The sequence below is a fragment of the Mus caroli genome, unplaced genomic scaffold, assembly GCF_978045245.1.
Source record: "Mus caroli unplaced genomic scaffold, Mus_caroli_1 scaffold_12, whole genome shotgun sequence".
NCBI lineage: Eukaryota > Metazoa > Chordata > Mammalia > Rodentia > Muridae > Mus > Mus caroli.
The window spans coordinates 87,677,018-87,703,799 of NW_028227267.1; the positions used below are offsets into that span (position 1 = coordinate 87,677,018).

The 26,782-nt window shown below is 37.6% G+C and overlaps 1 pseudogene; it reads right to left on the reverse strand.

Moving 5' to 3' along the window:
* Positions 1-3,609: 3,609 nt before the first annotated feature.
* LOC110308992 (cyclin-dependent kinase 4 pseudogene) lies at positions 3,610-4,298 on the reverse strand (annotated as a pseudogene).
* Positions 4,299-26,782: the final 22,484 nt, after the last annotated feature.

Sequence of the window (26,782 nt, forward strand, 5' to 3'; positions counted from 1 at the left end):
GACAACAAAAGGAGATCAAAGGGATACAAATTGGAAAAGATGAAGTCAAAATATCACTTTTTGCAGATGATATGATAGTATATATAAGTGACCCTAAAAATTCCACCAGAGAACTCCTAAGCCTGATAAACAGCTTCGGTGAAGTAGCTGGATATAAAATTAACTCAAACAAATCAATGGCCTTTCTCTACACAAAGAATAAACAGGCTGAGAAAGAAATTAGGGAAACAACACCCTTCTCAATAGTCACAAATAATATAAAATATCTTGGCGTGACTCTAACTAAGGAAGTGAAAGATCTGTATAATAAAAACTTCAAGTCTCTGAAGAAAGAAATTATAGAAGATCTCAGAAGATGGAAAGATCTCCCATGCTCATGGATTGGCAGGATCAACATTGTAAAAATGGCTATCTTGCCAAAAGCAATCTACAGATTCAATGCAATCCCCATCAAAATTCCAACTCAATTCTTCAACGAATTAGAAAGTGCAATCTGCAAATTCATCTGGAATAACAAAAAACCTAGGATAGCAAAAACTCTTCTCAAGGATAAAAGAACCTCTGGTGGAATCACCATGCCGGACCTAAAGCTCTACTACAGAGCAATTGTGATAAAAACTGCATGGTACTGGTATAGTGACAGACAAATAGACCAATGGAATAGAATTGAAGACCCAGAAATGAACCCACACACCTACGGTCACTTGATCTTCGACAAGGGAGCTAAAAACATCCAGTGGAAGAAAGACAGCATTTTCAACAAATGGTGCTGGCACAACTGGTTGTTAACATGTAGAAGAATGCGAATCGATCCATTCCTATCTCCTTGTACTAAGGTCAAGTCTAAGTGGATCAAGGAACTTCACATAAAACCAGAGACACTGAAACTTATAGAGGAGAAAGTGGGGAAAAGCCTTGAAGATATGGGCACAGGGGAAAAATTACTGAATAGAACAGTAATGGCTTGTGCTGTAAGATCGAGAATTGACAAGTGGGACCTCATGAAACTACAAAGCTTCTGCAAGGCTAAAGACACCATCAATAAGACAAAAAAACCACCAACAGATTGGGAAAGGATCTTCACCTATCCTAAATCAGATAAGGGACTAATATCCAATATATATAAAGAACTCAAGAAGGTGGACTCCAGAAAGTCAAATAACCCCATTAAAAAATGGGGCTCAGAACTGAACAAAGAATTCTCGCCTGAGGAATACCGAATGGCAGAGAAACACCTGAAAAAATGTTCAACATCCTTAATCATCAAGGAAATGCAAATCAAAACAACCCTGAGATTCCACCTCACACCAGTCAGAAAGGCTAAGTTCAAAAATTCAGGTGACAGCAGTTGCTGGCGAGGATGTGGAGAAAGAGGAACACTCCTCCATTGTTGGTGGGATTGCAAGCTTGTACAACCACTCTGGAAATCAGTCTGGTGGTTCCTCAGAAAATTGGACATAGTACTACCGGAGGATCCAGCAATACCTCTCCTGGGCATATATCCAGAAGATGTCCCAACCGGTAAAAAGGACACATGTTCCACTATGTTCATAGCAGCGCTATTTATAATAGCCAGAAGCTGGAAAGAACCCAGATGTCCCTCAACAGAGGAATGGATACAGAAATTATGGTACATTTACACAATGGAGTACTACTCAGCTATTAAAAAGAATGAATTTATGAAATTCCTAGCCAAATGGATGGACCTGTAGGGCATCATCTTGAGTGAAGTAACACAATCACAAAAGAACTCACACAATATGTATTCACTGATAAGTGGATATTAGCCCAAAACTTAGGATACCCAAGATTTAAGATACAATTTGCTAAACGCATGAAACTCAAGAAGAATGAAGACCAAAGTGTGGACACTGTGCACCTTCTCAGAATTGGGAACAAAACACCCAGGGAAGGAGTTACAGAGACAAAGTTCGTAGCGGTGATGAAAGGATGGACCATTTAGAGACTGCCGTACCCAGGGATCCATCCCATAATCAACTTCTAAACGCTGACACCATTGCATACACTAGCAAGATTTTGCTGAAAGGACCCAAATATAGCTGTCTCTTGTGAGACGATGCTTGGGGCCTAGCAAACACAGGAGTGGATGTTCACAGTCAGCTATTGGATGTATCACAGGGCTCCCAATGGAGAAGCTAGAGAAAGTACCCAAGGAGCTAAAGGGATCTGCAACCCTGTTGTTGGAACAACATGATGTTCTAACCAGAACCCCGGAGCTCTTGTCTCTAGCTGCATATGTATCGAAAGATGGCCTAGTTGGCCATCAATGGAAAGAGAGGCCCATTGGACTTGCAAACTTTATATGCCCCAATATAGGGGAATGCCAGGGCCAAAAGAATGGGAATGGGTGGGTAGGGAAGTGGGGGGCGCTATGGGGGACTTTTGGCATAGCATTGGAAATGTAATTGAGGAAAATATGTAATAAAAATATTAAAAAAAATAATAATATGGTAATGGGTATGTTTATGGAAGTACTGCCCATTAAACAGGTAAGTTATAGCTATTATATGGTTATTTTAATTTCAATACTAGCTTCATTTTCTTAGTGATTGTTCTGATTTACCTTCCCACCAGCATTTTATTAGGGATGTTCATAAAGGCACATCTTATATTTGATAAAGCTGTGATATTCTGTTTTTTCTTAAAGCATTTTTTCCAGTTTAAATAGTTATTTTATTTATTGACATTCCAAATATTATCCTGCTTCCTAGCTTTTCCTCCACAAACCCCTTATCCCCTCTGTCCTCCTCCTGCCTTTATGAGGGTGCTCCCCCACCCACACACCCACTCCTCTTCAAGCCTATTAAAACACTGATTCCAAACTGTCTACTTTATAATATGTTAGTACTACTACTACATGGGTTATTTAGGTTCTATTGCTGTGCAACAATACCACACCACAGCCCCAGCAACTTTATAAAGGAAAACATTTAATTGGGGCTGGCTTCCAGTTCAGAGGTTTAATCCATTGTTGTCATGTCAGAAAACACAGAAGCAAGCAGGAAGACAAGTTATTGGACAGGTAGCTAAGACTTTTATTTCCTGATTCACAGGCAGCAGGAAGAAAAGGACACTGAATCTGGCCTGATCATTTAAAACCCGGAAGCTCCTGCCTAGTGACACACTTCCTCTAACAAGGCCACACCTACTCCAACAAGGCCACACTTTCTAATACCACTCTCTAAACATTTAAATATAAGTCTAAGGAGGCCATTCTTGTTCAAACCACCACAGTACAATTTTCATATGAATTATTTAAGCAGATTATCCTGAGCTACATTAGCAAACATAATATTTAAAGATTTTTTTCTTTTTGTCTTGTTTTGTTTTATTTTCCTATATACCAAAAAGATCCCAATATAAATCAGGGAGGGATGAAGACAAATGTACCTGCCCTTTAGTGTAGAAAAATGGGAGAGAGAGAGGGGAAAATCTTCTTTAGGAGAGGTAGGGAGTTGTCACTGAAGGCTTAAAATATTCTCTGTAAAAATCTCAAGTTGTCTCCAGAGCCTCAAGGAAAGGCAAAGGCTGCAGGTTCATGTTCTCCACTGAGTTTCCAGAAATGGGGGAGACAGTCAGCCACTCTTTTCACTCCTGGTCACCTTTCTGCTTATGAGGAAAGAGGGCAGCAGGGCTCAGAAGGCAGAGAGTCCCTTATGTGGGTTAAAGGTCAGCATTTCCAGCAGCAGAAGCTCTCCAAATTCCTCCATCTCCAGTATCAGTGATGGTACTGACCAGAAGGCCCAACTGGGGCAAAGGCTCCTCAGGGTAGAGGTACCTCCTTCTCAAGGCAACTCATCTTCTGGAGGCAAACTAAGGAGATCAAAGATTTTTGCCTAAGCGGGTCAGATTCAGTTTCCACAGAAGAGATGCTTCTGACAAAATATCTCTACAAAGATCCAGCCAACACTCCCCATGTCCACAGGCATATCATGTATAGACTGCAGAAGAACTTAAGGAGCCCAGTACCAGAGTGTAACAGTCACAGGGATCTTGTAGCTATAGATTTTGGACAGGCTAAAGTCAGCCAGATTGACTCTCCCATTACTTGTCACTAAAATGTTCTCTGGCTTCAGGTCACAGTGAACAATATAATTTTCATGAGGAAAATCTAGGCCCCTTAGAAACTGACACATCAGATCCTTAATCATCTCAACTGGCAAGCCTGGTGGGGGCACTTGGTCCAGGCATGTCCCTAGGTCCTGATCCATATGTTCAAACACTAGGGCGACCTTAATGTCTTGGGCAGTTCTGGAAGTAGCACAGACATTCATCAGCCTTATACCTGGTCAAGAACTGTGGAGGTAGCCTATTATCTGGATTAGGGAGCAGGTTCCTGTGGAATCATACACCTGGAATCTGAGTAGCTGGATGCTTCAGACCAGTCCATAGACACAGGCAGCGAACTAGAGAGGCACCCTCACCACAACCCCCACCATATGACCAGCAGCTAGGAAGGTGTGTGGAAAACTAGAGAGTCATACTTAAAGATCTTTTAAACTGCTTTTAAAATTTTTTATTTTAAATTATTTAAATTTGACAAATATTTTATCTTCTACCTTTTTCCTTTTAACTTATATGCACAAAATATGTCTGATACCTGAAATTTTAAAATTATAATTTCTATAATTAATTATACATAGTATAGCATTTATTCATTTTAACAATATTTTTTTCACCCAGTCCTTGTTTTCTTTCTATTACTATGATAAAACATCAGGATCCCAGAGATGTAGGGTAAAATCAAATGCTACTGGTCTGATAAATAAAGTAACAATAATATGACTCCTTATGATATTCTGATATCATAGGTCTGATACTCATAGATCAGTGCCTTATTCAACCAATATCAAGAAAGCATCCCCCAGCATCAAATGAGAACTAATGCAGGGAGCCACTGACACACACTATATAAAAGGTGAAACATAGGAATACTAAGCTCTAAATGGGATATGGCCATCAAATTCATCCTCTCCAATCTGATGGAACCCTGTGAAAGGGGAGGTAGAAAGAGTGTAAGACACGAGAAGATGGGGGACACCAGAATAACAAGAGCCTCTTAATCAACTAAACAAAGCACATTTGAACTCACAGAGACTGATGTGGCAAGCAAGATCCTACACAGGTCTGTAGCAGATCCTCTGTATGTATTATAGCTTAGAGTGTAGTAGATTTAGGGAATTCCTGAACATGTAAGTGAATGGGTCTCTGGTACTTTTGGCTCCTCTTGGGGTCCTTTTTTAACCTGTTGGTTTGCCTTGTCTAACTTCAGTGTTAGGGGTTTTGGTTTATCTTATATTTTATTGTGTTGTGCTGGGTTCATATCCTTTATAAGCTTGTTTTCTTCTTTTATATATTTTTATTAGATATTTTCCTTATTTACATTTCAACTGTTATCTCCTTTCCTAGGTTCCCCTCCAAAAACCCCCTATCCCTGGCCCCTCCTCTGCTCACCAACCCATCCACTCCTGCTTCCTAGCTCTGGCATTCTCCTATACTAGAGCATAGAATCTTCACATGACCAAAGGCCTCTCCTCCCATTGATGACCGACTACACCATCCTCTGCTACATATGCAGGTGGAGCCATAAGTCCCACCATGTGTACTCTTTGGTTGGTGGTTTAGTCCCAGCTTGTTCGCTTTTAATGAGAGACAGAAAAAGAATATGTAGATCCAGATGGGAGGGGAGTTGGAGAGAAGCTGGCATTGGTAGAAGGAGGGGAAATACAATCAGTGTATATTAAAAAATACAGAAAAATATCAAAATCAAAAGAACTTTTAGAAGAAAAGACTTATTTTAACTTACAGGTTTTAGTCTAGCATGAAGGGACATCAAGGACAAAACTTGTGTCAGGAAGTGAAGCACAAGTCACAAAGAAACACTGCTTACCAGTGTGCTTTGAATGGTTTCCTAAGCATGATTTCTTGTATGACCAGTGACCAGTTCCCTAGGATGGCATTTACCACCATGTCCTAGAACCTTTCACATAAATCATTAATCCAGGAAATACTCCGTAGACTTGCCTACAGGCCAGTCTGATGGAAGCATTTTTCTAACTGCATTCATTCATCCAAGATGATCCTAATTTATGTGAAATAAACAAAAAAAAATTAACTAGGGAAATCTCTTCTCAACAATATCAAGCCCATCTCATTATATTGGGAATTTTTTTTTTTTAGATTCAAACGTAATTGTAATTGTAACTTATTTTAGAGGAATATGTTCTGTATTTGATTCAGGGCTCACAGCTCAGGAAGCTCATAATCACCTGTAACTCCAGTTATAGGGAGTCTTTACAGTCTTATGCCCTCTACTGATCTATGTGAGAAAATACTCACATACAAACAGCCCAAGCAAAGTTTTTTGTTTGTTTGTTTGTTTGTTTGTTTTGTTGTTGTTTTTATTTTTGTTTAGGGGGTTTTGTTTTTGGTTATTTTATTTATTTACATTTCACATATTATCCCCCTTCTCAGTTTCCCCTCCACAAGCCCCCTATCACCTCCTCCATCCCCCTGCCTCTATAAGGGTGCTCACCCACCCACTCCTGCAGCAGTGCCCTAGCATTCCACTATCCTTGGTCATGAAGCCTCCACAGGACAAAAGGGCTCCCTCCCTGTAGCAGTTCTCTGCTACATATCCAGCTGGAGCAATGGGTACTGCCTGTGTACTCCTTGGTTGGTGGTTTAGTTCCTGGGAGCTTTGGGGGTGGGGCATTTGGTTGGTTGATACTGTTGTTCTTCCTATGAGGTTGGAAACCCCTTCAGCTTCTACAGTCCTTGCACTAAGTTCTCCATTGGGGTCCCCACACTCAGTCCAATATCTAGCTGTGAGTATCTTTATTGGTCTGACTTTTGCAGAGCCTCTCAGAGGACAGCTATACCAGGCTCCTGTCAGTAAATGATTCTTGGCATCAGCAATAGTGTCTGGGTTTGGTGTCAGCAGATGGGATGGATCCCTAGGTGGGGCAGTGTCTGGATGGCCTTTCCTCCAGTTTCTGCTCCACTCTTTGTCCCTGTAGTTCTTTTTAACAGGAGGAATTCTAGATTAATATTTTTGAGGTATGTGGGTGGTCCCATTCCTCAACTGGGGCTGAGACTTTTCACTGGATATGGTCTCTACAGGTTCTAGCTCCTCTTGCAAAATGACAGGATGCTAATTTTCTTCTTGAATAGCTCATTCTCTTAATATAAAAACAGTATTTTCATATGTTTTGTTCAACTTGTAAGAATAAATAACATATTATGGTTAGCATGTAATATAACAACCATAGTTTTTATAACTGTAAGTCTTAATCATAATTTATATTTAACGAAGTTTTCAAATAATCTGTGTAAAAGGTATAAATACATCATGCTAAAATACAATTGTAGCAAAGGAAGCAATAACTGTGGATTTGTTCTGAGTCGCAGAATTTAGAAATAGAAAGGCTCAGAATTTAACCCAGATGGGATAGAAAATGAACCAGTAATTCTATGGAATTAGTTATTAAATATTTCCCCCACAGTGTAACAAAGTAAATTATGTGAATAAACACAGAGGTGTATGTATTTGAAGAAAGGTAGATTAAAATAAAGGAAAGGTAGAAGTTATATAAACAGGAATGGTTACCAATGCATTATTGCAGTTCCTGGATTCCACAAAGAATGAGCAACAAGAGTTGGACAAGTGAGAGTGAAGACTAGAGAAGCTAACAGCTTCTGAGGCAGACCCCTATTCGGGCTCCAGATATCAGGGCACCTTCCCAAACAGAAGAGAAGAGCCCACCAGGCCAGGGAGGGAGTTACAGGAGCATCTGCGGGAGACATCTTGGTTCCAGGACTCCACCAAGACTAGTCTGCTGAGGTGAGAGTGTAGACTACAGAAGCTAACAGCTTCTGGGACAGGTCCGGTTTCGGGCCTTCATCTTCTGCCAGGAGGCAAGTCCAAACACCAGATATCTGTGCACCTTCCCTGAAAGAGGAGAGCCTGCCTGGAGAGAGTGCTCTAACACCACTGAAACCAGGAGAGAGCTAGTCTCCCAGGTCTGCTGGTAGAGAATAACAGAATCATGAGAGGAACAAGCTCTAACCAGAGACAATTATAACAACTGACTCCAGAGATTACCAGATGGCGAAAGGCAGACATAAGAATCTTACTAACAGAAAACAAGACCACTCACCATCATCAGAACCCAGCACTCCCAACTCAGCCAGTCCTTGGCACCCCAAAACACACGAAAACCTAGACCTGGATTTAAAGGCATATATCATGATGATGGTAGAAGACATCAAGAAGGTCTTTAATAACTCACTTAAAGAAATACAGGAGACCACTGCTAAAGAGTTGCAAGTCCTTAAAGAAAAACAGGAAAACACATCCAAACAGATGATGGAAATGAACAAAACCATACTAAACCTAAAAAGGGAAGTAGACACAAAAAAGAAAACCCAAAGTGAGGCAACGCTGGAGATAGAAACCCTAGGAAAGAAATCTGGAATCATAGATGCTAGCTTCAGCAACAGAATACAAGAGATGGAAGAGAGAATCTCAGGTGCAGAAGATTCCATAGAAAACATCGGCACAACAATCAAAGAAAATACAAAATGCAAAAGGATCCTAACTCAAAACATCCATGAAATCCAGGACACAATTAGAAGACCAAACCTATGAGAAAGAAGATTTTCAACTCAAAGGGCCAGCAAATATCTTCAACAAAATTATAGAAGAAAACTTCCCAAACCTAAAGAAAGAGATGCCCATGAACATACAAGAAGCCTACAGAACTCCAAATAGACTGGACCAGAAAAGAATTTCCTCCTGACACATAATAATCAGAACAACAAATGCAATAAATAAAAATAGAATATTAAAAGCAGTAAGGGAAAAAAGTCAAGTAAGATATAAATGAAGGTCTATCATAATTACACCAGTTTTTTCACCAGAGACTATGAAAGCCAGATGATCCTGGACAGATGTTATACAGACACTAAGAGAACACAATTGCCAGCCCAGGCTACTATACTCAGGCAAACTTTCAATTACCATAGATGGAGAAACCAAAGTTTCCACAACAAAACAAAATTCACACATTATCTTTCCACAAATCCAGTCCTTCAAAGGATAATAACAGAAAAAAAACAAAAAAACAAAACAAACAAACAAACAAAAAAACAATAGAAGGACAGAAACCAAGACCTAGAAAAAGCAAGAAAGTTATTCTTCAACAAACCTAAAAGAAGACAGCCGCAAGAACAGAATGACAAATTTAACAACAAAAATAACAGGAAGCAACAATTAATTTTCCTTAATATCTCTTAATATCAATGGACTCAATTCCCCACTAAAAAGACATAGACTAACAGACTGGCTGCACAAACAGGATCCAACATTTTGCTGCTTACAGGAAACCCATGTCAGGGAAAATGACAGACACAACCTCAGAATGAAAGGCTGGAAAACAATTTTCCAAGCAAATGGTCTGAAAAAAAAAAGCTGGAGTAGCCATTCTAATAAAATCAACTTCCAACCCAAAGTCATCAAAAAAGACAAGGAGGGGTACTTCATACTCATCAAAGTTAAAATCTTCCAAGAAGAAAAACTGAATTCTGAATATCTAAGCACCAAATAAGAGGGCAGCCACATTCATTAAAGAAACTTTAGTAAAGCTCAAAGCACACATTGTACCTCACACAATAATAGTGGGAGACTTCAACATACCACTTGCATCAATGGACAGATCATGGAAACAGAAACTAAACAGGGACACAGTGAAACTAACAGTAGTTATGAAACAAATGGATCTAACAAATATCTACAGAACATTTTATCCTAAAACAAAAGGATGTACCTTCTTCTCAGCACCTCATGGTACCTTCTCCAAAATTGACCATATAATATTGTCGCAAAACAAGCCTCAACAGATATAAAAATATACAAATTGTCCCATGCGTCCTATCAGATCACAATGGAATAATGCTGATCTTCAATAACAAAATAAATATTAGAAAGCCAACATTCATGTGGAAACTGAACAACACTCTTCTCAATGATACCTTGGTCAAGAAAGGAATAAAGAAAGGAATTAAGGACTTTTAAGAGTTTAATGAAAATGAAGCCACAACATACCCAAACTTATGGGACACAATGAAAGCATTTCTAAGATGGAAATTTATAACTCTGAGTGCCTCCAAAAAGAAACTAGAGAGAGCACACACTAGCAGCTTGACAGCACACATGAAGCTCTAGAACAAAAGGAAGCAAATTCACCTAAGAGTATTAGACAGCAGGAAATAATCAAACTCACTGGTGAAATCAACTAAGTGGAAACAAGAAAAACTATTCAAAGAATCAACCAAACCAAATGAGGAGCTGGTTCTTTGAGAAAATCAACAAGATAGATAAATCCTTAGCCAGACTCACTAGAAGGCATAGGAACTGCATCCTAATTATCAAAATAAGAAATGAAAAAGGAGGCATAACAACAGATCCTGAAGAAATCTAAAACACCATCAGATCCTTCTACACAAGGCTATGCTCAACAAAACTAGAGAACCTGGATGAAATGAATAAGTTTCTAGACAGATACCAGGTACTAAAGTTAAATCAGGATCAGGTTAATGATCTAAATGGTCCTATATCCCCTAAAGAAATAGAAGCAGTCATTAATAGTCTCCCAACCAAAAAAAGCCTAGGACCAGATGGGTTTAGTGAAGACTTCTATCAGACCTTCAAAGAAGATCTAATTTCAGTTCTTCACAAACTATTCCACACAATAGAAGCAGAATGTACTTTACCCAACTCATTCTATGAAGCCACAATTAAGCTGATACCTAAACCACAGAAAGACCCAACAAAGATAGAGAACTTTAGACCAATTTCCCTTATGAATATCGATGAAAAATCCTCAATAAAATTCTCACTAACAGAATCCAAAAACACATCAAAACAATCATCCATCGTGACCGAATAGGTTTCATTCCTGGGATGTAGGAATGGTTTAATATAGTGAAATCCATTAACGTAATCCACTATATAAACAAACTCAAGGACAAAAAACCACTTGATCATCTCATTAGATGCTGAGAAAGCACTTGACAAAATCCAACACCCATTCAAGAGAAAAGTCTTGTAAAGATCAGGAAATCAAGGCCCATACCTAAACATGATAAAAGCAATCTACAGCAAACCAGTAGCCAATATCAATGTAACTGATGAGAAACTGGAAGCAATCGTACTAAAATCAGGGACTAGACAAGATTGCCCACTTTCTCCCTATCTATTCAGCATTGTACTTGAAGTCCTAGCCAGAGCAATTCGACAACAAAAGGAGATCAAGAGGATATAAATTGGAAAGGAAGAAGTCAAAATATCACTTTTTGCAGATGGTATGATAGTATATATAAGTGACCCTAAAAATTCCACCAGAGAACTCCTAAACATCATAAACAGCTTCAGTGAATTAGCTGGATATAAAGTTAACTCAAACAAATCAATGGCTTTTCTGTACACAATGGATAAACAGCCTGAGAAAGAAATTAGGGAAACAACACCCTTCTCAATAGTCACAAATAATATAAAATACCTTGGTGTGACTCTAACTAAGGAAGTGAAAGATCTATATGATAAGAACTTCAAGTCTCTGAAGAAAGAAATTGAAGAAGATCTCAGAAGACGGAAAGATCTCCTGTGCTCATGGATTGGCAGGATCAATATAGTAAAAATGGCTATCTTGCCAAAAGCAATCTACAGATTCAATGCAATCCCCACCAAAATTCCAACTCGATTTTTCAATGAATTAGAAAGGACAATCTGCAAATTCATCTGGAATAACAAAAAACCTAGGATAGTAAAAAATCTCCAGTGGAATCACCATGCCTGACCTAAAGCTGTACTACTGAGCAATTGTGATAAAAACTGCATGGTACTGGTATAGCGACAGACAAGTAGACCAATGTAAGAGAATTGAAGACCCAGAGATGAACCCACACACTTATGGGCACTTGCTCTTTGACAAGGGAGCTAAAACTAACGTGTGGAAAAAATACAGCATTTTCAACAAATGGTGGTGGCACAACTGGTGGTTATCATTTAGAAGAATGCGAATCGATCCATTCCTATCTCGTTGTACTAAGGTCAAATCTAAGTGGATTAAGGAACTTCACAGGAAACAAGAGACACTGAAACTTATAGAGGAGAAACTAGGGAAAAGCCTCAAAGATATGGGCACGGGGGGAAAATTCCTGAATAGAACAGCAATGGCTTGTGCTGTAAGATAGAGAATTGACAAATGGGACCTCATAAAATTGCAAAGCTTCTGCAAGGAAAAAAGACACCGTCAATAAGACAAAAAGGCCACTAACAGATTGGGAAAGGATCTTTACCTATCTTAAATCAGATAGGGGACTAATATCCAATGTATATAAAGAACTCAAGAAGGTGGACTCCAGAAAATCAAATAACCCCATCAAAAAATGGGGCTCAGAGCTAAACAAAGAATTCTCACCTGAGGAATACCAAATGGCTGAGAAGCATCTGAAAAACTGTTCAACATCCCTAATCATCGGGGAAATGCAAATCAAAACAACCCTGAGATTCTACCTCACACCAGTCAGAATGGCTAAGATCAAAAATTCAGGTGACAGCAGATGCTGGCGAGGATGTCGAGAAAGAGGAACACTCCTCTATTGTTGGTGGGATTGCAAGCTTGTACAACCACTCTGGAAATCAGTCTGGGGTTCCTCAAAAAAATTTGGACATAGTACTACTGCAGTATCCTGCAATTCCTTGCCTGGGCATACATCCAGAAGATTTTCCAACAGGTAAGAAGGACACATGCTCCACTATGTTCATAGCAGCCCTATTTATAATAGCCAGAAGCTGGAAAGAACCCAGATGCCCCTCAACAGAGGAATGGATACAGAAAATGTTGTACAATTACACAATGGCATACTACTCAGCTATTAAAAAGAATGAATTTATGAAATTCCTAGGCAAATGGATGGACTTGGAGGGCATCATGCTGAGTGAGGTAACACAATCACAAAAGAACTCACACAATATGTACTCACTGATAAGTGGATATTAGCCCAGAAACTTAGAATACCCAAAATATAAGATACAATTTGCAAAGCACATGAAACTGAAGAAGAATGAAGACCAAAGTGTGGCCACTTTGCCCCTTCTTAGAATTGGGAACAAAACACACATGGAAGGAGTTACAGAGACAAAGTTTGGCTCTGAGACGAAAGGATGGATCATCTAGAGACTGCCATGTCTGTGGATCCATCCCACAATCAGTTTCCAAATGCTGACACCATTACATACAGTAGCAAGATTTTGCTGAAAGGACCCAGATATAGCTGTCTCTTGTGAGACTATGCTGGGGCCTAGCAACCACAGAAGTGGATGCTCACAGTCAGGTATTTGATGGATCACAGGGCCCCAAATGGAGGAACTAGAGAAAGTACCCAAGGAGCTCGGGGGATCTGTAACCTTATAGGTGGAACAACAATATGAACTAACTAACTAACTAACTAACTAACTAACTAACTATATATATATATATATATATATATATACAAACTCTAAGTGGAAGAAATACATTGTATACTCGTAAAAAAAAAAGGAAAAAAGAAAAAAAATGCATTATTGCATAGAAGAAAGTTTTAAATTCTCAGTTTATACTTCTTAAGAAAGTATATTTTTTCATAATTTTAAGAAATAAAATAATTAAGCATTCTGTAAAAACTGGTAAACATATTGTAAGCATAATTGCCACATAATAACATTGTTGAAGATTCAATGGGTGTTTATGCTGCTAGTAGGAAACCAAAGGTTTTCTTGGTTATTCATGTTTCCCTTCTGGGGAAATGGTCGCTCACCATAATGCTAACAGTGGATATTGGTAGTGTGAAGTAAAGGGTGTGTAAAAGTTTAGAGAGTCAAAATTTGGAAAATTTCTTTTTGTACAGTATAAAAATTGAAAACAAACAATGCTGGTGGGATAATTAGCATTGAGGCCATGGATATCCATATAACTCTATTTTACATAATTCAGATTTTTTTCCTTTCATTTAAACTTGATTACCTAATGCTGTTCATATTAAGGGCAAGAGCTTGTCCAATCCTTTCCATTTTCATGCGCATATCCAAGAATGGTACTGTAGAGGATAATAGAATGTCTCATTGGAATTTTCCACTTTAACTTAAAATTCAATTTAAAAAGAAAAAGCTATAGTGAGTAGGACAGAGAAGAAATTGATAGATACAGCCTGTGAACTCTTTATGAGAGTAAATAAAATTTCTAATCATTATGATATAATCAAGAGTTTGTTTCAGAGCTTATGGTAAAAATGAATATAACTGAGAAAGGGGAAGAAAAGTGATAAAGATTACTAAGACATGAAAATATCAGTAAATTAGAAGAATTCAAACACAGTTAAAAAAACTGTTCAAAACAGTTTTTTTGTAATATTTGTACAAAATACCTCAATATGTTGAGGCATCAGAAGTTTAGAAGTTCTATTCTCTCTCTCTCTCTCTCTCTCTCTCTCTCTCTCTCTCTCTCTCTCTCTCTCTCTCTCTCTCTCTCTCTCTCCTCTCCTCCTCCTCCTTTCTTCCCCCTGTTCTCTCTCTCTCTCACACACAGACATACACACATTTGTATCCATGCAAATGATTTCTTTTACTAAATGCTGTGTTGGAAAATTGTTCTACAAATGGGTTAATCCAAATATTAAAAACATGAAAGAAAAGACTGACTTTAAAAATGCAATTAAAACCACGTAAACTTTAGATCTGAGGTAAGCCCATACATAAACCCATGGAATTTGTGGTTTGTTGGAATAACAAAGGAAGGAGAAGGAAATATATGAAGAAATCATGAAAAAGTTATTCATTTTAAAATACCTAGTAGTTTGACTAGCCCAAGTTTTATTATCATTGTGGCCTGTCAAGTTCCCCGGGAAAATGAATAATTCATTTTGCCCCATATAATAATGGATAAAATATGTTCAACTTAAACCCTTTACTCTAATCCTAAGATAATGGACATTCAAACTCAAAAGATCCCATGTCAATTTAAAAATAAGTATACAAACCAAGAAATCTTATATTCTCTGAAAACAGGAACTTGACTTTTCTCTGAAAAAAAAAAGTCAAGGCATAAATTCATCCCTACCTCACTGATAATAGAGATGATATAGTATAAAGAAAAGACAATGGCTCTTAGCATACATGTTTTTCTGCTGTACTGTTGTCTTTTTCTATATGCCATACATCAGTGGATACTAGCCCAGTGACACAGGAGAATAAGGAGTCTCATTTACTACTTGTTCTTCATTTCACTTTACTGTCCCCTTAGAATTTCATTTTATCAAAGACCATTTCTACTATGTACTTATCTAACTTTATCAAATTGAAGATAACACACACACACACACACACACACACACACACAAAGACATATAGGCATTTAAAGTCTAAGCATCTTATGTCAGTTTTTATTGGACAGTATCTCTTTGTCAATTGACAGTTCCACCTAGCTTAGGTCCTTATCTTGTTGGGAATAAAAAAGTCTCTTGGTGATTTTCTTCTTTCCTCAGTAAAACTTAAAGATTTTCTTCAGATTTACAGAAACAAACAAGCAAATAAAAACCTGTAGAAAAGAAAGCATGTGTTAAAGGATATTCCCATTTCCTTATGATATACTTTAAACAGTTCACTCCTATGAAATAAACAATAAAATATAATTTTATAAAGCCAACACAGCTTTGTGTACATCATGTGTAGTTTTTCTTTGTATTTTCAGTGATTTCATAAGGTGTATTATATTAATTTCAAGTTTATCATTTTATATAATCATTTGAAAATTTATATTGAAACAAAGGCTTATAAATCTTTAACACAGTTTGAATTAAGAATGGTTTCTAGATAATTAATGGCCCATATGCATTGCCTATGAGGATTTATACAGATTATCTATACTTGTCAAACAAACCAAATCATGATGCATGTGTTTTGTTAAAACTCTATTTTGGACTAATTCTTGTTGAGACAAAAAGGTGAACTCTTCATTTTAATTTAAGGTACACTTAATGGCTATCAAACCGAGCTTATCTTTAAAGATTAAATTCATCTAATTGATGGGAGCGCTGCTTCTTACATTCACCACAGTATGATTCAATTTACTAGTGAAGGCAGGATGCCTTTATGAAGAATTTCACAGCAGGGTTGAAGACTTATTCCCAAACAGCTAGTATCTATTTTTATACCTGACTGGGAACATACAAAAAACATCCAATATTTAAAAAGAACAAAAAATATAGAAAATAAGGGTGGATAAATGTAATATTATATGTACTAATTCAAGAAGTAAAGGAACTGAATTTGAAAAATATTAATGATTCAAATTAACTTATTTATTGATTTAAAATATTTGACTTAAAATATCTTTTAATTTATGTAATAGATTTCAAGAGGTATTCTAATAGATACACAATAGTGACATTTTAAACTAGAATTAAAGTTGTCTCTCTAGGATTAATGTTTACAGTGTTGGTTAGTTTTGTCAAATTGTCATAAACTAGAATCATATAAAAACAGGAAATGTCTCTTTAACTAAGACAATGTCTCCATAGATTAGCCTGAAGGCAAACCAGTGGGGTGTTTTCTTGCTCAATATTTGATATGAGTGGACCTATCACACTGTGGGAAGTATAGCCCCTTCCAGAAAGGGTAGTTCAGGGTTGTGTAAAAAAACAAATTAAGCCTCTTTGTTAGGGTTTCCATTGCTGTAAAGAGTTACCAAGACTGTTTAAGGCTCTATGCCCTAGTGTAGGGGAATGTCAGGACAGGAAAGTGGGAGTGGATGGGTTAGTAAGCAGAGGGAGGGGGGATGGGATAGAGGAATTTTTGGAGGAGAAATGAGGAAAGGGGATAAAATTTGCAATGTAAATAAAGATAATATCTAATGAAAGAAAGAAAGAAAGAAAGAAAGAGAGAGAGAGAGAAAGAAAGAGAGAGAGAGAGAGAAAGAGAGAGAGAGAGAGAGAGAGAAAGAAAGAAAGAAAGAAAGAAAGAAAGAAAGAAAGAAAGAAAGAAAGAAAGAAAGAAAGAAAGAAAGAAAGAAAGAAAGAAACGGGTTATGAAGACCAAGGGAATTCATATAAAGCACAACGTTTAATTCAGGCTGGCTTACAGTTTCAGAGGTTCTGTCCATTATCATCATGGTGGGAAGCATGGCAGCATCCAGACAGACATAGAGAAAAAGATGAAAGTTCTATATCTTGATCCAAAGGCAGAGAGGAGAATGTCTTCTGCAGACAATCAGAAGGAGAGTCACCTTCAAACTTGGCCTCAAAGCCCACCACAGCAATTACTCACTTCCTTCAACAAGGTCACACCTCCTAATTGTGTCACTTCCCATGAGCCAAGCATATCCAATCCACTATAATAAGCAAGTAAAGATGAACAAAGGAGTATCATTGTTTTATGGCTTCTGGTTCAGTTCTGGATTCTAAACCAGGATACATAATACAAATAAAACCTTTTCTTAATAAGGTTTTTGTTTGTTTGTTTGCTTTGTCAAAGTCTTTATCACAGCAATGTAATCAAAATTTCCTGAAAACAGGTTGTGTCTGGCTGTGAACAAAACTCCTGGGAAAACCATATCTGTCTGCAGATATTGATTGAGGGACCAGAACTTTAGTGCTGTGGACATGCAGGAAATTTCATAGGCTTGGAGGCAAATTACTTTATCTTGACCAAGGCTTGTGGGGAAAGAGATAAAAAGATTAAGCAGAGCTTTGATCCACACCAGAAAAGTTGGAAGATCTTGGGGCAAGACCCCACAGAGCAACAACAAACAAAAGTTACTGCCAATACCACTCCTCAATGGGCCAAGTATCTATGCAAAGCTTTCAGTGGAAACTGAAGTGTCATCCACATGGTTTTTTGCTTAGAGTCATGAAGCATGTATGAGAAAGAGGTTTCAGAAAGTTTCTTTTTTATCGTTTTGGAGAGCAACCTGGGCTGTGACAGTTGAGTCTTTAAGTCATAAAAGGCTGTGGACCTGAAGGTTAGGTTATATTGGTGATCCCAAAATGCTAAATATGGAGTATTTGTCCAGTAGATATTCATATGGGTAGATAAATCAGAGAGAGAGAGAGACAGAGAGAGAAAGAGAGACAGAGAGAGACAGAGACAGAGACAGAGAGAGACAGAAACACAGAGAGAGACAGAGAGAGACAGATAGATTGAGATCTTTCAGTCATTAAAGCTGGAGGGACACACAGAATGATCTAATCCCTTTTATAACAAACATGAAGGTAGAGGATTTGTCATTTTCTCTCTGTTATGTTTCAGTCTTGATGTGGTCTACGTTTTTCTCACTGTTTTCTCACTACCTCATTGGAAGTAGATTATCCCTTTCTTTCCAAATCATAACAATTAATCTGTGCCATTGTATGCTGGTAGTGTGTAATTTGCATTTTGGTTTTAGAGATAGTTACAGCTAAGAAATTACTTTGAGTCTCAGAAAAAATATCAGACTTGTAAACAATGTTGACTCTGAGACAGTATGTAATATTGAAGTTGGACTAAATGCATTTTGTATTTTTGATATGGCCAGGAGCTTACATGTGCTCGGGAGGGAAATGTGATGGTATGAATGAAAATTTCCTACATAGGTTCTTGAGTTTAGATATATGCTCTTCAGTTCCTGGAAATCTTTTGGGAGATTTTAGAGGTATGGTCTTGCTAGAGAAGTATGTCATTGACTGTAGACTTTGACAGTTTAATCATTCTTTCCATTTTAGTTCCTTCTGTCAGTGTTCTGTTTGCCATTCAAGATATGAGGCCTCAGCTTTAATCTTTCAGTTTTAATTGAGACGTTTGTCTGTTGCAGTGTCTCCATGCAGTAATGGTATTAAACGCTTACCCCTCTAGAATTGTGAGCGCCAAGTAAGTCTTCCTCAGATAATTTGACTCAGACCTGATGTTTACCACAGCAATAGAAAATTAAATAGTACACTTATTTTTCTTTATATAAAATCAAAATGAGATCACTAGAGAAATGCAGAAAGGTATCTAGCATTTAAGTTAGAGAGTAAAACAGTTTTGTTGGTCTTTGGTGAAACAACATTTTTTTAAAAAAAAACTATGTTACACAAAAATGATCAAACACATTGTTATTTGTCCCAGGATAATTTGACTTTGTATTTCATCTTTATATCCCACTGTAAGAAATATGCAATGAAAATAGAAAGTGATATGGGAAACATTGAAAGTGATATGAACAAACAAAAATAGAGTGCTTTCATGTGACATATAAAATTTGTACTTTAATGTAAAGAACTTAAAACTGAAACTATCTTTAAATTCAGTGTTACCACATGGGTTACAATGATCTTTTTTTGACTGAGCTAGCCCACATATTGTAAGCAAAAGCTTTTATCCAAAATGGAACACTTATGTTACAAATAACAACTCCCACTAAGCCAGGCAGTGGTGGCACATGCCTTTAATCGCAGCACTTGGGAGGCAGAGGCAGGCAGATTTCTGACTTTGAGTCCAGCCTGGTATACAGAGTGAGTTCCAGGACACTCAGGGCTACACAGAGAAACCCTGTCTCAGAAAACCAAAAATGATAGATAGATAGATAGATAGATAGATAGATAGATAGATAGATAGAGATAGATAGATAGATAGATAGATAGATAGATAGATAGATAGATAGATAGATAGATAGATAGATAGATAGGTAAAAATAAATCCCACTGAGGTGGGACGATTTGAAAAATCAAGGCAACTCTGCAAATACAGATAAACTGAGTCAAAACAAGCAGTGATAATTATTTACAATAATAAACTGTAAGAGTAATTACAACAATTATACTTTTTCTCTTATTTTGGAAGTACTGAGTGTTTTTATGAAGTATAAATATTATGAAATATATTTATGTTCTACTTTAACCTGGATATGTAAATAATAAGGCAATAACAGATAATTTATTTTGTTCCCCAAACACACTTTGAATCGAACACAAAGCATTGTAAATATTTCATTGGTTGCTATTAACATTGTATATGCATGATTTTACCATGAAAACAGGTTTGAAATCTGTCTTTAGAATGACTTCAATTTGAAAAGCAATATTCAGTAGAAGATTTAATAGAGTAAGATCCAACAAGCAAACCCATGTTGAATAATTCCATGCCTTCTTTCATGCCTATAATCTATGCATCAGGGACATTAGCTGAAGCCTCTGAACACTGTTTTGACATTAAAGAACAACAGATTCAACGACAATGCATTAATCTGCTTCTATGTCTGCTTCTTTGTTGTTTGCCTACATTTAAAATGACTGAGTGATCTTTAACTTGTGAAATGACTGAATACAGGTTTTTCTTATATTTGTAAGGAAAGTATTTTTCATCTTGAATGCACATTATTACTGAGATTGTAACCACATTCAGTTCTGTATATAGGAACCATTACATAAACAATTAATTTTCAATTTAAACTGTCCTTTCATTGTCTTTAAAGCATTTTATATCAGGGAATGTGCAGAATGCTCCACCACTAATATTTCAAAACATTGAGCTGTGTGAAGGCAATCATGTTAATGTGAAATGACCTTTCAAGCATATTCAACATTCCTTTTTACCATGTATATGGTAAGTTTATATGTGTTATTATTTTCATGATCACCTGGATTCCATGATGGACCGAGCTTAAGCATAGGAAACTTTAAAGCCTACCCCACAGTAACTCATTCATCAAAGTCTCACCTACTCTACCAAGACCACATCTTCTCTACCTAATAGTGCTTCCTAATCATGTCATTCTGTATCGACCAAACATTCAAATACCCAAAAGTTTATGGGTGTCATTCCTATGCAAACCATTGCAGTGTAAGCTAAATATTTTTTTAAAATGTTTAAAACATAGATGTACATGACTCAATTGATAATGATTCTGTTGCTCAAAATAATATTTTGAGTTTACTTTCTGACACCTGTGAAAAAGGCTTTTGATGGCACCTGTATAATCTATTACCAATAGGCAGTACTCTAGGCAAACTACAACATGGGCATAGGTACATAAATTACAGCATGGTTTATTATCCCAATAAAATCTTTCCTTGGCTATGAGTATGGTAAAAGTCCCATTTAATATTGACTATAAATATACAGCTTAAGATTTTGTGGCTGGGTTGGTGTTCCAATATCTTCATTGGAAGCCTAGAGTGGTTAGAGTGGTAGAGTAGATGGTTATTTGAGACTCTATGGTTTGTCCTCCCTGCAAGCTGTGTTTAGATTAAGGTATCACATACCTTGAGATATTGAAAAACTAATGACTGATCAAATGCGAAACCCATGCAACAAGACAGGGACCATTCATGACACTGCCTGAAAGGCCAGAAGCCACAGGCTAGATAGCCCAGAGACCTAGGGTGGAAAAAAATGAAAACAAAACAAAACAAAAAGTCCATGAAATGATATTCTGCACTGTTGTAGAATGAAGCATAGCATGATTGTCATCAGAGATGTTTCATCCAGCAAATAATGTGAACAGATGCAGAGATCCATGCCAAACATTAGATTAGATATAGCTCAGAAAATCCTGGAAGAACAGGGTAAGGAAGGACTGTAGAAGACAACAGGACAAGAACATTACAAAAACATGCCCTGTACAATCAGCTAGCTAGCATCCATAGGAAGCCCAAGATACAGAACTGATAACCACGGAGCTTAGATCAGTCTGATCTAGGTCGTCTGCATATATAGATTTTATGGATGTATAGGTTGGTGTTCTTAAGAGTCTCTTAACAGTGAGAACAGGGGCTGCCTCTGACTCTTTTGCTTGCTTTAATGATCCTTTCCTCTTACTGGGTTTCACCATCCAGCCATATTATAAGTGGTGGTGATAGTCTTAGTGCAATCTGTTATGCCCAGCTTGTTTGTTATCCCGGGGAAACCTGCCCTTTTCTGAAGAGAAGTGGGGAAGAGGAGGAAAAAGAGGATCTAGGAGAGTGGGGTAGAGAGAAGGGAAGGTCTGTGAGAGGAAACAGTTGTCAGGATGTGGTATATGAGAGAAAAACAAATGTAAAAAGCAAATTAAGTAAGTACAGCTTCATTTTATTTTTTAACAATTTGATTTTAGAAAAGTAAGTAAAGCAATTAAGTATAATTTAACTAAAAGTAGATAAAATGATAGAGCTATGCAAGCAGTAAAACTGAGAAGATGAGTCAAAGGGTGAGTAACAACCAGTGAAGTATTTATCAAGAGGGAATGAAAACATATGTACTCTATATAATAGTCTTAGGAATCTAACCTCTACCCTCCTTTTTGGTAAGGAATGTTTTCACTCCTGGTTGTGAATGTTTTCAATTTTCCCTATAGTATAAGATGCAGCCATGCACTTAACCTTCACATATTAAAGTGCTAAGTGAAACAAACGTGATATGTTTAAATGACCTGCCATGAACTGATGTATTTTAGATTTGTGACTATTCCACCTTATGGTTAACAAAGAAGTGGATGAACTCCTGTTAAAAATGATATTTCTTTGAGAAATCTGTTACAAATAGATTTAATTGTTGACTTGACATTTGTAAACAGCACAAGGGACTATAATCTACATGGAGTAAATGCTAGGAAGTTAAAGGGAAAACATGTCCTCTGGACATTTCATTCCTTTACACTCATAAACTCACAGGAGTTGTGGTTGTCTGCACAAGTTCTATAGAAATTCAAGTGAGCCAATATTCCACCATAGAGGGAAGAAGGATATATGGCACTCTAATTCTAGCTAAGGACCTTTGTCAGGTGATGCCTTCTAGATTAAGGACTCTAGTTCCATGTGCGATAAAAGATATGCATCTGTTTACATTATTTTACATGCAGACATTCAGTTTTACCAGCATGATTTGATGAATATGCTTTTTCCCCACTATGTCTTTCTGGGCCCTTTATCGAAAATTAGTTGTTCATTGATATGTGTACTTATGTCTGGGTCTTCAGTTCAATTCCATTAACCAACCTGTCTCTTTTTAGGATAGTACTATGCACGTAGTACAGTTTGAAATCAGGAATAGGGATACATCAGGAAGTTCTTTCATTTTATAGGACTTGTTTTTAACCTATCCTGGTTTGTTTGGTTGTTTGTTTTTTTTTTTTCTTTTTCTATAAAGATGAGTATTATTTATTTAAGATTTGTAGAGAATTGTGTTGGAAAGCTGGTGGGAGATTGCACTGAGTGTGTAGATTGCTTTTGGTAAGATGGTGTTTTAATTAAGGTTTTACTGCTGTGAGGAGATGCCATAACCAAGACACTCTTTTTTTTTTTTTTTTTTTTGGTTTTTCTAGACAGGGTTTCTCTGTATAGCCCTGGCTGTCCTGGAACTCACTTTGTAGACCAGGCTGGCCTCGAACTCAGAAATCCGCCTGCCTCTGCCTCCCGAGTGCTGGGATTAAAGGCGTGTGCCACCACGCCTGGCTAACCAAGACACTCTTAAAAGAACAACATTTAACTGGGGCTGACTTACAGGCTCAGAGGTTCAGTCCATTATCACCAAGGCAGGAATATAGCAGCATCCAGGCAGGCATGGTGCAGGAGGAGCTAAGAACTCTACATCTTTATCTGAAAGCTACTCAAAGAATACTTCCAGGCAGCTAAGATGAGGGTCATAGAGCTCACACAGTGATACACCTACTCTACCATGGCCACATCTTCTAATAGTGACATTCCCTAGGCTGAGCATATACAAACCATCACATTCCACTCCCTACCCCATAGGTTTGCCCAAACTTATGAGTCTATGGAGGCCATACCTAAACATAGCATAATGACAAGTACATTTAGTCCAACTTCAAAAGTCCCCATAGTCTACAGCAGTCTCAACAATGTTAAAAGATCAAAGTACAAAGCCTCTTCTGAGATTCATCTAAGCTGTAATCACCAAAGAAAGACAGGAAATCAGATAGGCAAATTCCAAACTCTGCATCACATTGGCTAATGATGAAACAGTCTTCAGAATTTCAACTCCTTTTCATCGTTGTTGACTGCAACAAACTTCTTTCTCATGGGCTGATTCCACTTCCTGTTAGCAGCTTTCCTCAGCAGATAGCCCACAACTCTGTCATCACATACATCTTGGGGTCTCCTACACAACTTCAATGCTATAGCTTCTTGTTTCAACATCTGGGATTCACACATGATCTTCTTGGCTCCTACAAAGAGCTGGCATCACTTCTCCAGCTATACTCTCTGTACTTTCTAAGCTTAGGTTGACTTACTCCACTGCTGCTGCTTTTCTTGGTGATCATTCCATAGTACTGGTATCTCCAATACACTGGGGTCTTCCACTGCAACTAGACTTCACCACTAGCCTCTCACAGGCTCTCTTCATGGTGCCAATTCTCAAATCCTTTGCATAACTCTTTTAGTTCTGGACCATCAACTGCAACTGAGGGTGCACTTTCCCCAATGGCCTCCCATGGCCTCTCACAGTGTCAAGCCTAAGCTGTTATTCATGGCATCTTCATGCCTTCAAATGTAGCACCACCTGGGTGACTCTTACACATTACCAAGTACAGCTACAGCACAAGGTACAACCTTGGCTATTGGGAACACAGCTTCTTTATGCTCTTAGAAAACACTTCCCAGAAGATTTCACCTCATTGATGCTGGTCTCTTCTTCATCACCACTAAATTCTTAGCTCTACCTAACCAGCATCAGTTGTCCCATTAGTCCCTTCTATTCTGGACTCTAAAGCCAGAGACATGTGGCTAAAGCTGCTAAGATCTGCTGCTTGCTGGGACTGCAACATGGACCCCTTCTTCTATTAAATTATCACCAGCTATCTGTTTTCCAACTTCTTCACTGCCTAAGATTGGCTGTCCTGGAACTTAGTACTTAGACTAATTTTAAACTCAGAGATCTGCATGGCTCTGTCTGCTGTAATGCTGGGATTAAACGCATATACCACTATGCCTGAATTTGAGCTTTTCTTCATTTAGAAACTTCTTTGTCACAGACTGGCCTTGAACTTAGTAATCTGTTTGGCTGTGTCTCCTGAGATTAAAGGTATATACAACCATGCCTGGATCTAAATTTAGCTGGGTAGGACTTGCCCCCAAAATCCTTAATCTTTCATTTCCTAGAACAAAGGATTCAGTTACATTTCACTTCCTGGTGCACCTGTAATACTTGAGCCATATATTTTATATTTTTCCTTTCTAAGTTTGCTACACTGTTCAAAATGCTCTTACTGAGACTTAAACAGAAAACAAAGTCTCTGATGGGCTTTTTTGAGACTTTCTTTTTCAATGCAACTAATATAATTATCTTTATCTTAGACTCAGGTAAATTCTTTAGACAATGGCAAAAATCATCCACATTGTTCCCCAAAATACCACAAAAACAGTCTGAAATTGTTCTCCACTGAAAACTCTTGGACCATGTCAACACAGTTCAAATCACAGCAACAAAGCCTTCCTTATTTCTCCCAAGATAGCCCATTAAGGCCCACTTTAAGCATTCCAATGATTTGCAAATCCAAACTCTCCAAATCCATATTCTTCCAAACAAAACCATTGCTATCATAGCAATACCCCAGCTCCTGGTACCAAATTCTGTCTTAGTTATGGTTTTACTGCTGTGAGCAGACACCATAACCAAAGCAACTCTTATAAGGACAACATTTAATTGGGGCTGGCTTATAGGTTCAGAAGTTCAGTCCATTGTCATCAAAGCGAGACCATGTCAGCATCCAGGCAGGCATGGTACAGGGAAGCTGGGAACTCTACATCTTTATATTAAGGCTGCTAGCAGAATACTAACTCCCAGGCACCTAAGGGTCTTATAGCCACCCCCCCCATACACACAGTGACACACATATTCCAACACGTCACACCTTCTAATCTTGCCAGTCCTCAGTATACGTACCATCACAGATGGCCACTTTGAAACTCCTACCAATCAAAAAGCATAGGAGACCATTTTATAGCTAATATCTTCTTCAATTTGTTTATTTTTTTCAAAGTTTTGAAGTTGTCATAAAACTACGGTACTTGTTTAGTTAGAGTTTTCTTATGTCACTTTATATAATTTGAAGCTATTGTGAAAGGTGTTTTTTTTTTTTTTAATGACTTCTTTCTCGACTTGTTTGTCATTTGTACATAACTAGTTGTGTTGTTGATCTTGTATTCGGTCACTTCACTGAAAATGTTTATCAGCTGTTGGAATTCCCTAGTAGAACTATGGAGGTTGCTTACGTATACTATCATCTCGAAGCCTGGATGGTTTTGACCTAATTCCTCATGGGTTATGGCTCTGTAGCTTGGTAATGTTGTGGGAGTCCTAACAGTGGAAGAAAGTGGGGCATAGCTCTAACTATTTTGGTACCCTTTTTCTCCTATTAGATTGCCTAATCCAACCATGAAATGAGGGTTTGTGCTAAGTCTTATTGTAATTTGCCTTGCTGTTCTCATTTGATATATCTGGGAAGGATGCACTTTTCTGAGAAGTTGTTCTAGAGGAGGGGGAAAGTGGTTGAACTGGAGGGAAGAAAAACTGAAATCAGAATTTAATATATAAGAGAATACGTTTTTAAAAATCTGAATTTTAATTATACCTTTTGTAATGCCTCTCTGTTATAAAATACTTATTATTGTACATAGATTAATGATTAGAGCATTATATTGTACTAGATATTTGATATTGTCATTTGAATGCATAGCAGCACTTTAGAAAATAAAGAATTTGAGGAGCTTA